The following is a 12,407-nucleotide window of genomic DNA, read 5'->3' as shown; positions in this document are numbered from 1 at the left end:
GGCTTGGGGCTCGGCATGATATGGGCTTATTTTTTCCCCCTCTGTAGCTGGAGCCGGGCCAAATCTGTCTGTTCCCTGGAAGAGTTGCTAGGCTTTGGGATTCTCTCCAGGCTCCCTGGAGGAAGCCATCTACATTGCAGGGTTCAAGAAGAACTAGATCTGGGAGGATAGTGATGTGGCATGCATTCCTGCTAGACTTTGGAGCTTTTCATGTTATTAAATTGCATGTATAGAGGATCTGGGTAGGGTTATCAGCCGGGCATGTATGGCATACATTAAAGGTGATACCACAGCTTAGATGATTGAACTGGTTCCACATTCTAATCGAAGCAGGCTAAGTCAGGGAACGGCCAGTATTCTGGGGTGTTGGCAGGCTATGCAAAAGACCTCAGATTTTTGTATCCAAATGGGAAATCCAGCTATGTTTCTTGACAGCCTACAATTTAATTTTTGCTTAATTGAAATCAGGAAATTTTGGAACTCATTCTCTGAGGGCTTTCTGCTGAATGTCTCTGAGCATGATGAGTTTGTGGAATTCACTCTATTGAGGGCTTTCTGCTGAATGTCTCTGAGCATGTCGAGCTCTGTGGCATTTGTGGCTGCGGAGGCGTGTGTGGCACATCAATACCACGTTTCCTCCTCAGACACCAGAGTGCTGAAGCATGCGGGCAGAATACTCATGGCGGCATCCGTCAAAACACTGGGCCCATTAACCCCGGTCAGCCGCCCGAGAATAATGGCCCACACCTCACACCTCCAAGGTTGGCTTGGCCCAGCAGATCCTCCAAGCCTCTTCTGGAGCAGGTCAGCCGCTGATGGGAGAGGAGCATACTCTGACTAGGGCACAGCGTGGAACTCCCCCGTGACTAAGTCTACAGCACTCTTCAGTCCTCATCCAAGCTAAATGGATGGAAGGAAGAGTCGACTCTCTTTTCTCAAGGCATTCTCATCAGGTTCGATTTCCGAAAGTGTAACTTCTCCAAACTGACCATTTTTCTTTCTTTGGCGCACCCGCTCAAAGAGACACAGGGGGTGCGTGCGTCGGGGGTGTAGGAAGTGTGTGGGGGCTTAATCGTCAGAGTGATATCATAGGTCTACAGATGTTTTCAAGATGTTTTTCTGTCAGTAGCAGATTATCCCCTGTAGCAAAATCTCATTAAAGTGCAATTTACAGAGCAGCACTGATGTTGCCATCAACCAAAATTAAAGGCATTAATTTTTCAAAAAGAAGTTCCTCGGAAATAGAAGTCCTCGCAATAAATGATATAGCACTTTGGAAGAATAATTTTGCCCGAGTATTATTTGTTAAAAAAAATTAAGCGGCATTAACCGAGCGCAGGGATTGGGCGTGGGCATTGAGAGGGAAAATATGTGCAAATGCACCCATTTAGGTGGAACTCCGCAGCTTTGAGACGTGCATATTAAAGGCCCCTTGCTGGGCGATACGACCATGGAGAGGAATATGACACATGGGCCGAGGTTATGACACTCGGGCTAAGAAACGATGGCACGAGAGCCCCAAGACGCCCTCCCTCCCTCCCTCCACACACACACACACACACTCACTCACTCACTCATGCACACACGCACACACATTACTATCCATCTTATGCTTCTCATCTTTCTCCCCTTTTACATCTCTTTCCCTGTTCCTCTGAAAGAGACTAAAGTTACTGTATCTTGGCACCTTTGTATAATAGGATGAGTGTTGCATGGTCAAGCAAAGCTTCTTAAAAAGTTTTTGTAGGTCTGTGGTGAAGGGAACTTAAATGTGCAGACACAGATACACAAACTCTTCTGATCTAATAACCAAACCAGCTGACAGCAGCAAATAAACTGTGAAAGTCTATACCAACGCCGGGGTCTCAGTTATCATTTCACCTCAATTCTAACCCTCTGGAAAAGTAAAAACATATTTGTAGTCCGGAAATATTCTTGCCAGGAGCAGCCAGGCCACATGGACGGCTATGATGGGACTGGAAATTGACCAGGGGTTACTCTGCAAAATGTGACCCAAACTGTAAACCCGTGACCCCTACAGTGAAAGCCCTGGCTCATAGACTGACAGCACAGCACAGCACAGCACAGCACAACACCGCTGACTTGACCCAAAAGAAACTTAAGAAAAGTAAAACAGAATGGAGAAACCTAAATAATACGTTTTGTGGTGACAATTTTACTAAAAATTTTAAAGAAGAAAATGTATTGCTTTTTGTTGTTGTTTTTGTTTTGTTTTTTTACAAAAGAAAATTGATTTGAGTAAAACATTCACCATTGATGTTTGTCCAAAAAAACACTGTCACATTATTTTATACACAAATAATTTCATTGAATTTAAACGAAAAAAGTGAATTGATTAAAATAAACGGATAGAAATGCTGTTTTGTGAATAAAATAGACTGTTTTATAATAAATTGTATCTTTTCAGTTCCGTTTTGCAAACCTGAATTTTCTGCCTGTATGACAAAAAAAATATAACAAATCAGACTGTCTTTGTTTGGTTGGCTTGGATAGTTGCCAGGGGGTGTCAGCCCTGGGGAACTGCCCCTTCTTTAAAAACTTTCCGTGGCATCATCAGTAATAACGAGCTATAGACAGGCGCTACGGGAGGACCCGTACAGTCTCCACCGCACGGTCAGAGGACCCTGAATGGATGCATTTCCAGGGATATGTGTCAAAATCAGCAGCGCTAAAAGACATTCATGCCTGATTTTGCTGCAGGGAACAACTTCAAAAGATAGTATCGCAATACTTAGAAACAGTTCCTCCTTTAGCTATTTCCTCATGTCAAACTTCAAAAGGCAACTCTCCACTAACTAGTTAGATACCAAAGTGCTTTCACTTTGTTTATGAAAGTAGCACCAGAAACTGGAAATAGACAGTCACCTTCCTCATAGCTGACTCCATATATAGTCAATTATATTGTATAGTCAATATTCAGACTACTTGTCGAAGCCTGCAGATTTTAAATTCATTGCCTGGCTGCTTGAGGTCTGAACAGGCTATATGAAAAATCGTAGCCTATTTATGAGGCATTAGTTACAAAAAAATAATACTAGTATTAACATTAATTATAATAATAATAATAATTATTATTATTATTATTATTATAACGACAACAACAACACACAGGCGTGAGTTGCTTTTTAAATGATTCTTTACGGTTTTAAGTCCTTATATTAACGATAGTATCACCTCTTTTTGACGCACTTGAATGAAAATTAACGTTAAGCTACGAATAACAGAATAGTAACTGTCGAACTGAAGCAGAGGGTTTTGGGGGAAATGGAAGAACGCATTCACATGGCAATGCATGCACTGACCACTGACATACACAGTAATGTATGACTACGTGGAAGAGAGAATTTATTTAGACCTACAGTCTATGAATGTTAATTGCACCGTTTCCGCATCATAAATAGAAACATAAATCACTGCACAATATAACAATATTATGCCTGTACTTTTATGTTCCTAACCTACTCTGCAGTAGCTCTCCACTGCTCATAAATCATGGGCATACTTCCCAGGAGCTTCCTGTACTGTTTCGAAGACCATAGACCCCAACCTTATTCACAGTCATGGGTGCTTGATATAGCCGCCGGTTCATGCATGGCATCCATACATTTTAATGCGTGAAGTTTACCGTGGAGTCACATGGCTGTTGCATCTTGTGCAATAGACTACCGAATTTCGCTATTGGTTTATTTCATTGGATTCACCTAGTTTGATATTAATGCAATATATGTGTTTGTTATTTAATTATTAAAAGTAAAGCATTGTTATCCTTCGCAGGCCTACAGATATTATGACCGGCGGGCCTGATATGGCATAATGCTTTAATTTGCTAAAAGGCATGGACACTTTTAGTGCCCACGTCATTTCTAGAGAAGGAAAAATATTTGTATTCAATTCACTTCCAGATGCAGACAGATAATCATATTTAATATTTATTATTATTATATAATTCTTCTTATTATAATTAATTTTGGATGAAAGCGCTTGGAAAAATATGGAAGCTCTAAAATAGTTTCATTTTCCCCCCACTCTGCCAACATCCAACTGTTGACGCTACCTAATTTTGTTTCTCCTGATTTGTTTGTTAGCCATCGGGAGCAGAATGTTGACTTCTGTCTAACCTGTACAAACGAAATAATGATGCGTGGCGAAATCGCACGTTCAGTGGAACCTAAAATGACAGTGACTGGCCAATGTCTGAGGACAGCCGCGCGCGGATATATGTTTAATTAAGTTAACTCCAGCAAAAGACGGCGCAGCATGGCGCAGGCAGCTCCACCTTACCGCATAATGCAGGGCGAAAGCGCAAATGCATGCCATTCAGAAAGCTGGCTCTCACAAACCTTCAGTGTAGTCGCCTTCATAATGCACGAGGCTCTGGGCCAAGGCCAATCAACTAATATGATACCAAAAGGAGCATTGAATCTTTTGCGGCAACACTGTTTTTTTTCCATTGCGCCCCACCCGCTGTCACGAGGTTAACCTATTTAAATGTCGCTTCTTTTGGGAGCCTAAATGCACGCACGCTCTTGCCCGCATGCTGCAATTGGCATTGTAGTGTTTGTTTCATCTTGAAAACGGAAATCATTTGCAAGAAAATTATAGACCTCAAGAGGGCAGCTCCTTTGCATACTAATTTTGTTAGACTTGTCTCCCGTGGTCCGAAGTACACAGGGGCCATTAATGCGAAAGAACTCTCATCTATTCGAGCGCCTAACATCTATATAGACTACTCTCTATGAATGTGAGCACAAATAATTTGCTTGCCACTATGGTATAACTTCAATGGTCATTATGGCGGCCATAGTTTTACCTTTTAACAAATTGTGTAATTTAGGCTGGAAATGACAGCCATCAGGAGACTTTTTGACATGAATGTTTATTACAACACGACATATTTACATGTCACTTAAGATGGCGCACATGGGTTTTGTCTGGTCTGGGGCTCCCTCGGTACCCACTGGTCACTGCTGCCACCTGTACCGGTTTCAGCTACACGGGGTGCCAGCAGATGTCTCCCCGGCAAAGACTAATGGCATGTTTAATGTCATTACATATCTGATTATATCGAGGCCTTTTTTGCCTTTTTTGAATAGCAGCATTCTTTTAGTGAGGACGCTATTCTGGAGACAAATGCAATAAAGATATGTTTTTTCTGGTCAAGCAGTTGAGAAAATACCACACTGGACAAACGTCTTAAAGCTACAGCCAGTCTATATTTAAACACATAGTGATACATTTAGAAAACAGTTGATTGCAAATTATGCAAACGTGTTGTCCAAGGTATGTGGCCTATTTTAGACAAGTTGTTCATGAGATGGCGAACAATAACAATATGATCACACCGGTAAAAAAAGAAATGTAAGTCTTGTGTTTACTGGCGTCTCTCTCGCGCTCTCTTTGTGTGTGCGTGTGTGTGTGTGTGACAGAGCGAGAGGCTCCTCCGCTGTGCAGCGCTGGGGGTTGGGATTTTTAATGGTCTGAGGAAGAAAAAAGCTTCAAAAGGGCTTAGCCAGCAGGTGGCGGCAACATAACGTTTCAGCTGCCCCACCCATTCAGCCCCTGAAAGACTTCTGGTGGAGCCGCTCTTGACAGTGCAAACGTCGAAAAACCAACCAAAAATGTCATATTTGCTTCAGAGATGTACTGATCTCCATGCTTAGAAAAATGTTTGGCCAGCTCACTGTTAGTTGTATATTCCACAGCTGTCCAGAGATGATGGGCTATTTTGATCAGCTGCTCCAAGTTGGCACACTTCTTTTTCTGACACATAAACAAGCCACATAATATTTTTGGTATGGCAACAGAGTTTATTCAAAGTAACAAAGCAATGACTGTGAGTAGGAACCCTACTTCCTCTAATGTAGGGTTATGATATCCATTTTAATAGGCATAGTGTATACTGCTTTGTGTAGAATGTAAAATGCATAGTCTGTCTGCCTCTTCTGCCTCACTGTTTGCGTGCTGTATTAGCACATATGCACAACCCCTCCCTCTGTGCCACATACCTTTCTTAATATAGTTATTTATATATAGATATATAGACTTTATTCTTGCACTGTTGCACTGTTTGACTTACTCATTTGCACCATCACCATGACACTTTTTCACACAGAGCACCTTACCTTACCTTATGCACTGAGAACCACAGGCTCAGTCCCTGCTTCAGTCATTGCAAGCGCACCTGATTGATTATTTACCCACTATGTGGATACTGTTTTTTAGAATAGATTTTGATTAAGTTTTATTTAGTAAAATTTGTATTTTGTATATTTAGTATATTATTTATCTTCTACAGTCCTTATTGCTTAGTTGTGTTTTTTATATTATATACTTTTAATTACTTTTTCTGCTGTTATTGAATGTGTGTGTGTGTTGTCTGTATGCTACTGTGACCTTGAATTTCCCCTAGGGATCAATAAAGTATATCTATCTATCTATCTATCTATCTATCTAGTATTAGTATTAAAGGTTGTATCAGCGATTTCAGGCCCAAAAAAGGCCCAAACATAAATGATCACATTCATCTAATCTTTCCTAACGATCCACTAGCTGTCTGCCCCATAAACAGGCCGTCAAAAAAACGGTCTCTGTAGGCAGCCTAGGCTCCGAGATCTGTACACAAAAACAATTGCTATCAACAAGGGTTGGCAACCCACTCAAAGGCAAAACAAAGTGTTTCAACCAATAATGGACGAGATGTGCGTTTAGGAGAGTTTTAATTGCACGGGAGGGAGGGGGAAGGAGTAGCGACCTAGCTCTCTGTTTTGTTTGAACATCAACAGAAGTGACGTATCCCCGCTATTGCTGATACAACCTTTAAGATCAGTAATGGCATGTATGATAAATCAAGATTGGCAATGTGGAATTCTCATCATGCAGATGGATATAAGTACATGTAAAAGTAATATTAATATGATGTCCTTTAGCATTATGGGACAGTATTATTGCTATGTAGCTCTGTTGCATTATGGGACAGTATTATTGCTGTGTAGCTCTGTTGCATTATGGGACAGTATTATTGCTATGTAGCTCTGTTGCATTATGGGACAGTATTATTGCTATGTAACTCTGTTGCATTATGGGACAGTATTATTGCTATGTAGCTCTGTTGCGTTTGTCCTCCTGTCCTCCACATCCAAGCACACAGTGGCTGGTGGGGTGGTGGTTGTGCAGAAGATGAATCGTGCCGCCACACGCCTCATTTCCATACGAGTGGGCAGCCGTCCAGCTCTCTACGGGTCAGGTGGAAATGGAGACCGGCCGTCCGGTGGCTCCGGTGGGCGAAGGGTGCGACATTTAAGACATGATGTACGAGGGTAATCAGCCCCAGGCACTGGTCACAGGGGGAGAGCAGAGGTCATCCCTCGGACCGATGGAGTGATGGAGAGGGGCTGAACAAGGGGGATTTGACACCTTTCTTTAAAAAGCAAATGATTTCCGGAGCTATCAGATCACAACTGATCAATTGGCAGTTCAATATGTGCTGAAAGCCCCCTGACAAGTAAGCATGAGTGAATGATTGAGTGTGTGTGTGTGTGTGTGGAGGGGGGAGTTTGTCAGGTGAGGTGGCAACCCTCACCTTCTCTCTGGTGCGAGTCGAACTGTTTAGATTTCCCTCCTCTATACCCCCCCCCCCTCACCTCAACATCACAAGTGATTTGACATGTGTGCCACTTATCAACACGTCTGCCGGTAGCAGGGTGAATCACACGTCTATTTCCGGCCGGAGTCCGTTGATTAGTGTCTGCCGATTTGAGTCTGAGCGGGCACGTGTCATCGCTCCGCTCCCTTTAGTGTGCAGCCACAGTAGTGGGGTTTGGGAGTTAATTACAGAAAAGAGTAGAATGATAGCCAGTGTCCAAGGGGTCATCTCTGGTTTCCTCACCTTCTGACAGACAGATGTTATTTTTTCTTCCATTTCCCTCTCCTTCCTCTCATATCCCTCCTCTCATCTTTCTCATCTCTCTCTCTCTCTCTCTCTTTCTCATTCCCATCCTCTCATCTCCCTCTGTCTCTCTCTTTCTCTCTCTCTCTATATCTCTCTCTATATCTCTTTCGCTATCTCTCTCTATATCTCTCTCTCTATATCTTTCTATCTCTCTCTCTCTATCTATCTCTCTCTCTCTCTCTCTGTTTGCCTGTGTGCTGGCAGGCTGTCCCCATACACTGTCTGGTTTAGCCTGGAGGCAAGGTATTGCTGTAGGTGGCCTTGCACTAGAATTTGATGTCACAATATTTTCAAACAGCAGAGATGTAAATGGGTCTGGACAAATGAAGGTGTGAATGTATGTGGCAGTTACACACATCTCTGAAGGGTGTGTGTGTGTTTTTATGTGCCTGTAAGCGTCTGTGTTTTCTCTCTGCATCTTTATATTACTGGGCTCTTCATAAAAGAACTGTTTAAAAATTCCAAATAACACAAAAGGACCTGAGGAGTGGAATGCTAATTGCTTTCAAGGCCTCCCTTGATTCCCGCCTGGCTGAGGTGGTGAGAGGACAGTGTGTCAAGGAGATTAAAAAGAGTCAAGCAAGGAGAGAAAAAGGGTGTCTGTGAGTGTGTGTGTGTGTGTGTGTGGGGGGGGGGGGGGGGGGGGGTGTTGGGGGGTGAGAAAACAAAAAAGGAAATAACCAAAATGTAATAATGTGCAGGACCACCTCTTGTGCGAGTACAAGCATAGCATCTGTGTCAGATGTTGTTAATTAACGTCAGTATGTTCCTTGCTGGCACTTAGCTTCCTGTCTCCTATGCAGGACAGATCCCAGTCATGGCACACATGGGGAGGGCTAATGTGTGTGTGTGTGTGTGTGTGTGTGTGTGTGTGTGTGTGTGTGTGTGTGTGTGTGTGTGTGTGTGTGTGTCTGTCGGGGAGGTGGAGAGGGGTGTTGGTGTGATAATCCCACTTATTATAATTCCAATCTGTGACTCGTCAAGGGAGCAAAACTGTGGGGGACCACCGTAGCACCTTATCAATATATATTTCCTCCACTCCTCATCTACTCCTCTAAAAGGCAACTGAATGGCCGTCATCGCTGTACTCACTCTGTGTGTGTGTGTGTGTGTGTGTGTGCGTGTGAGTGTGTGTGTGTGTGTGTGTGTGTGTGTGTGTGTGCGTGTGTGTGTGTGTTTGTGTGCATGCGCGTGCGTGCGTCTGTGTTTGCCTTTGACTGTGCCTCTGTGTTCTCCACTGTCTGTGCATGTCTGTATCAATCTCTCTGTCTATATGTCTGAGTATGTGTGTGGCTGTTTCTCCCTATATGTGCATATGTCCGTATACCACATGAATGCCTTCCGTATGTTAGTATGTGTTATTGCACACGTCTGCTTGTGCTTCTGTGAGCGCTTCTCATTGTATTACAATGGTGTGCGCACACGCACGCACTCACGCACGCACGCACGCACGCACGCACGCACGCACCCACATACAGATATGGCCACTAGGGAGACAGACAACTCTGGTTGTGGTCACACTGCCTCGGTGCCACCATGTGTGTTTAGTGTTGTGCTAATCATGAGGGGATTATTGTGTCATGGCCTCATAAGCGTGTGTGTGTGTGTGTGTGTGTGTGTGTGTGTGTGTGAGTGTGTGCGCGCGCGCCCTTCCACCTGGTTTTTGCTGGGGGTTTGCATCGAGGCACAGATGGACAGTGAGGTGATGGCCGTCACTCCCTTGTGCCATATCGCTGCATAAGGGCTTTGCCCATTAAACGTTCCGAGTAGAATGGGGAGAAAACCCAGCCATTACCTAGCCCTGAAAAGCCATCTGTGCTGTTGGTCGCTTGGCACCCATGAAGCCAGCGACACTGCACAGCTTTGCTTTTGATTTTAATGAAGCTCCAGGCTTAAGCCAGGAAATGAGTGATGTGGCACTTTTGGTGGAAATTGCAACTAGCTTCTTTGTCATCTGAGAGTTAATAAGTGTGGTTTGTTTAAAAGAGGACAAGGGGTAGCAAATTGTATTTGTGTATATTGATAGTTTTTTTTTTGTATTTGTTATTTTCCATAAGATTTTTTTTGTATTTGTCAGTGCAGGCACAGGCATACAGACATATATTCTCAACATGAGTTTGATAATGTGCTCAGTCCATGTTGTGTTAATGCTATTGTACTTCAAACACCTATATAATTAACTACATCAAAACTATATAGACACATATATTTAGCCAAACACCTATATAATTAACTACATCAAAACTATATAGACACATATATTTAGCCAAACATTCCAATCCAAACATTTTGCCTGATGCTAAGAGCCCTATCAATTAGAAGTGCAATCTTATTCTGCACATCATGTCAAAATCACATTTACTAGATGTGAGCTCGCCATCATACCCCTCACTGGGACATGAGTTGAGGTGGCAGGTGGGGGATGGAGGTATTTTTGCGTGGAAATCAGAAACCGGAGGTTGGTAAATTACTTTGAATGCGGGGGGAAAAAAAAGAATAATTGGCCATTTTCTAAACGATGTACCATGCCGGTGGCAGAGATCGTGAGGATGCCATCTCCACCTCCCTGTTGGTAGCATGATTTGAGGTGGGGTTCACTTGAATCTGGCCTGAAGCCATCAGACATTTAGGAAACACACATGCCTTAAGCGTGCAACGACAATAAGAGGGTATTTTGAAGAAATTAAAGTGTTTGAGATAATTGAAGACAGAGGTGTTGCCATCACTTACCCAACCCAAATAGAGATGACATATCAAACACAGTTGCCATCACTTACCCAACCCAAATAGAGATGACATATCAAACACAGTTGACGTGTGAATCCCAAAAAGCAAAACGTACACGGCTTGGTAGCGAGGGCCAAAAAATGTCTAGCATCTAACATCATCATCAGTCTGGCTCTGGGTTTTACAAACTCAGTGCTGGGGTGTGTGGTTTGATGTGGGAACAAGCGTGATGCAATGGCTCTGAATGGACTTCTGAAGCAGCTCCTCCGGGGCCTCTATACTGCGGCCCGCCTCCACTGGTAAAAATCCCCCCAAAACGGCTGCAGACAGCAGGTGTCGGCTGGATGAGTCTGCCGGCCGTGGCGTCCAGAAAGCCCCACTGGCCCCCGGGGGCCGATGAAGAGAGTGCGGCGGGCGCGGGTTACGAGTACGGCGGCCGAGCGCCTGGCGGCGCGAGATTGTTCTCAGCTGCTTTAACGGGAGGCGCGAGAGACCACGATGAAGGGACGAGAGCTGCGGAGCGGTGGGAGGACAGAATTGTGTGTGTGTGTGTGTGTGTGTGTGTGTGTGTGATGAGGTGTGGAGGGAGGGCTGCACTGCGGAGCATGGTGTGGGGTTTTTACGAGTACAGCACCTCGGCACTAATTTTAGGGTAGGAGGGCGCCAAGTGTGCGCCCGCCGTTGCCAAGGCAACGCCACACAATCAGCCAGGGCACTGTGCACCATGGTAGCTGCCATCCCTCTACCCCCCCCCCCCCACACACACACACACATCTCTACCCCCCCCCCCCCTCCCCCCAATCCTCACCCCGCCCCTCCCCATCATTAGCCAGAATGCTGCCATTTGGGCTCTGTATCCGTCAGGTTCTTGTCAGGGAGGAGGGCTCATACTGCTAGCAGAGTGTTCACTGCCAGACAAGACGTGTTCCTATTTTGTTACCTCAGCCAGCCACTGGCTTCTGATAATGATCACTAATAACAATAATGGAGTTGAGTTGTTTTTGTTTTTCTACTTCACGGTGTTAACTCTAATTTTTTTCTCTGAATAAACACTGTATAGGCAATTAATGTCTGAGTGTTGTTTTTGATTGCAAAGAAGGGTCTTTAAAAGGTTCATATTTACAATGAAAGACATTTTCTCTATCACACTCTGAAAACACAGCCATTTCTAAACAGAGTGTAATGTTGTGTGAGGTGAATGGTGAGGGAGCGCGAGGGAGGTAGAAAGGGCTGGGGGTGGGGGGTGGGAGTTGAAAGTCAAGCAGGAGCAAACAGCACACGTTTTTCCATCAGGATGTATGATGTAGTCAATTTGTCATTTCTTGGCTTCAGATAGCTGCTCTCTCCCCAGCCCCTGCTTCCCATCTCTCTCCTCTTTTATATTTTTAGATGCTCTTTATGTGAGTACAATGACTTCAATATCAAACATTTTAAATGATGCTTGAAATACCAGTCACTTGACTTTGATGTCACAGGCAATTAAATCCAACCTTCCTCTCTCGCCGTTAATAACAGCAATCTCGCCAAGTCTAGTGCCTAATTAATATGTGCTATTTGTCACTTTGCCGTGACACGTGTATATCAGAAGCGGGGCTTGGGGAGGGGGCAGTGGTGTTGGAGGGGCTCAGGTCTGTTATTAGAGGGGTTAGGTGCAGCTCGTCCTCTCTCTCTCTCTCTCTCTCTCTCTCTCTCTCTCTCTCTCCCTCTCCCT

Source organism: Alosa pseudoharengus, unplaced genomic scaffold (genome assembly GCF_046254945.1).
Source record: "Alosa pseudoharengus isolate Yale_2024_CS ecotype anadromous, Long Island Sound unplaced genomic scaffold, YU_APseudo_1.1 YU_APseudo_1.1_scf_18, whole genome shotgun sequence".
Taxonomy (NCBI): domain Eukaryota; kingdom Metazoa; phylum Chordata; class Actinopteri; order Clupeiformes; family Clupeidae; genus Alosa; species Alosa pseudoharengus.
Note: the sequence above shows the minus strand (reverse complement) of the source record.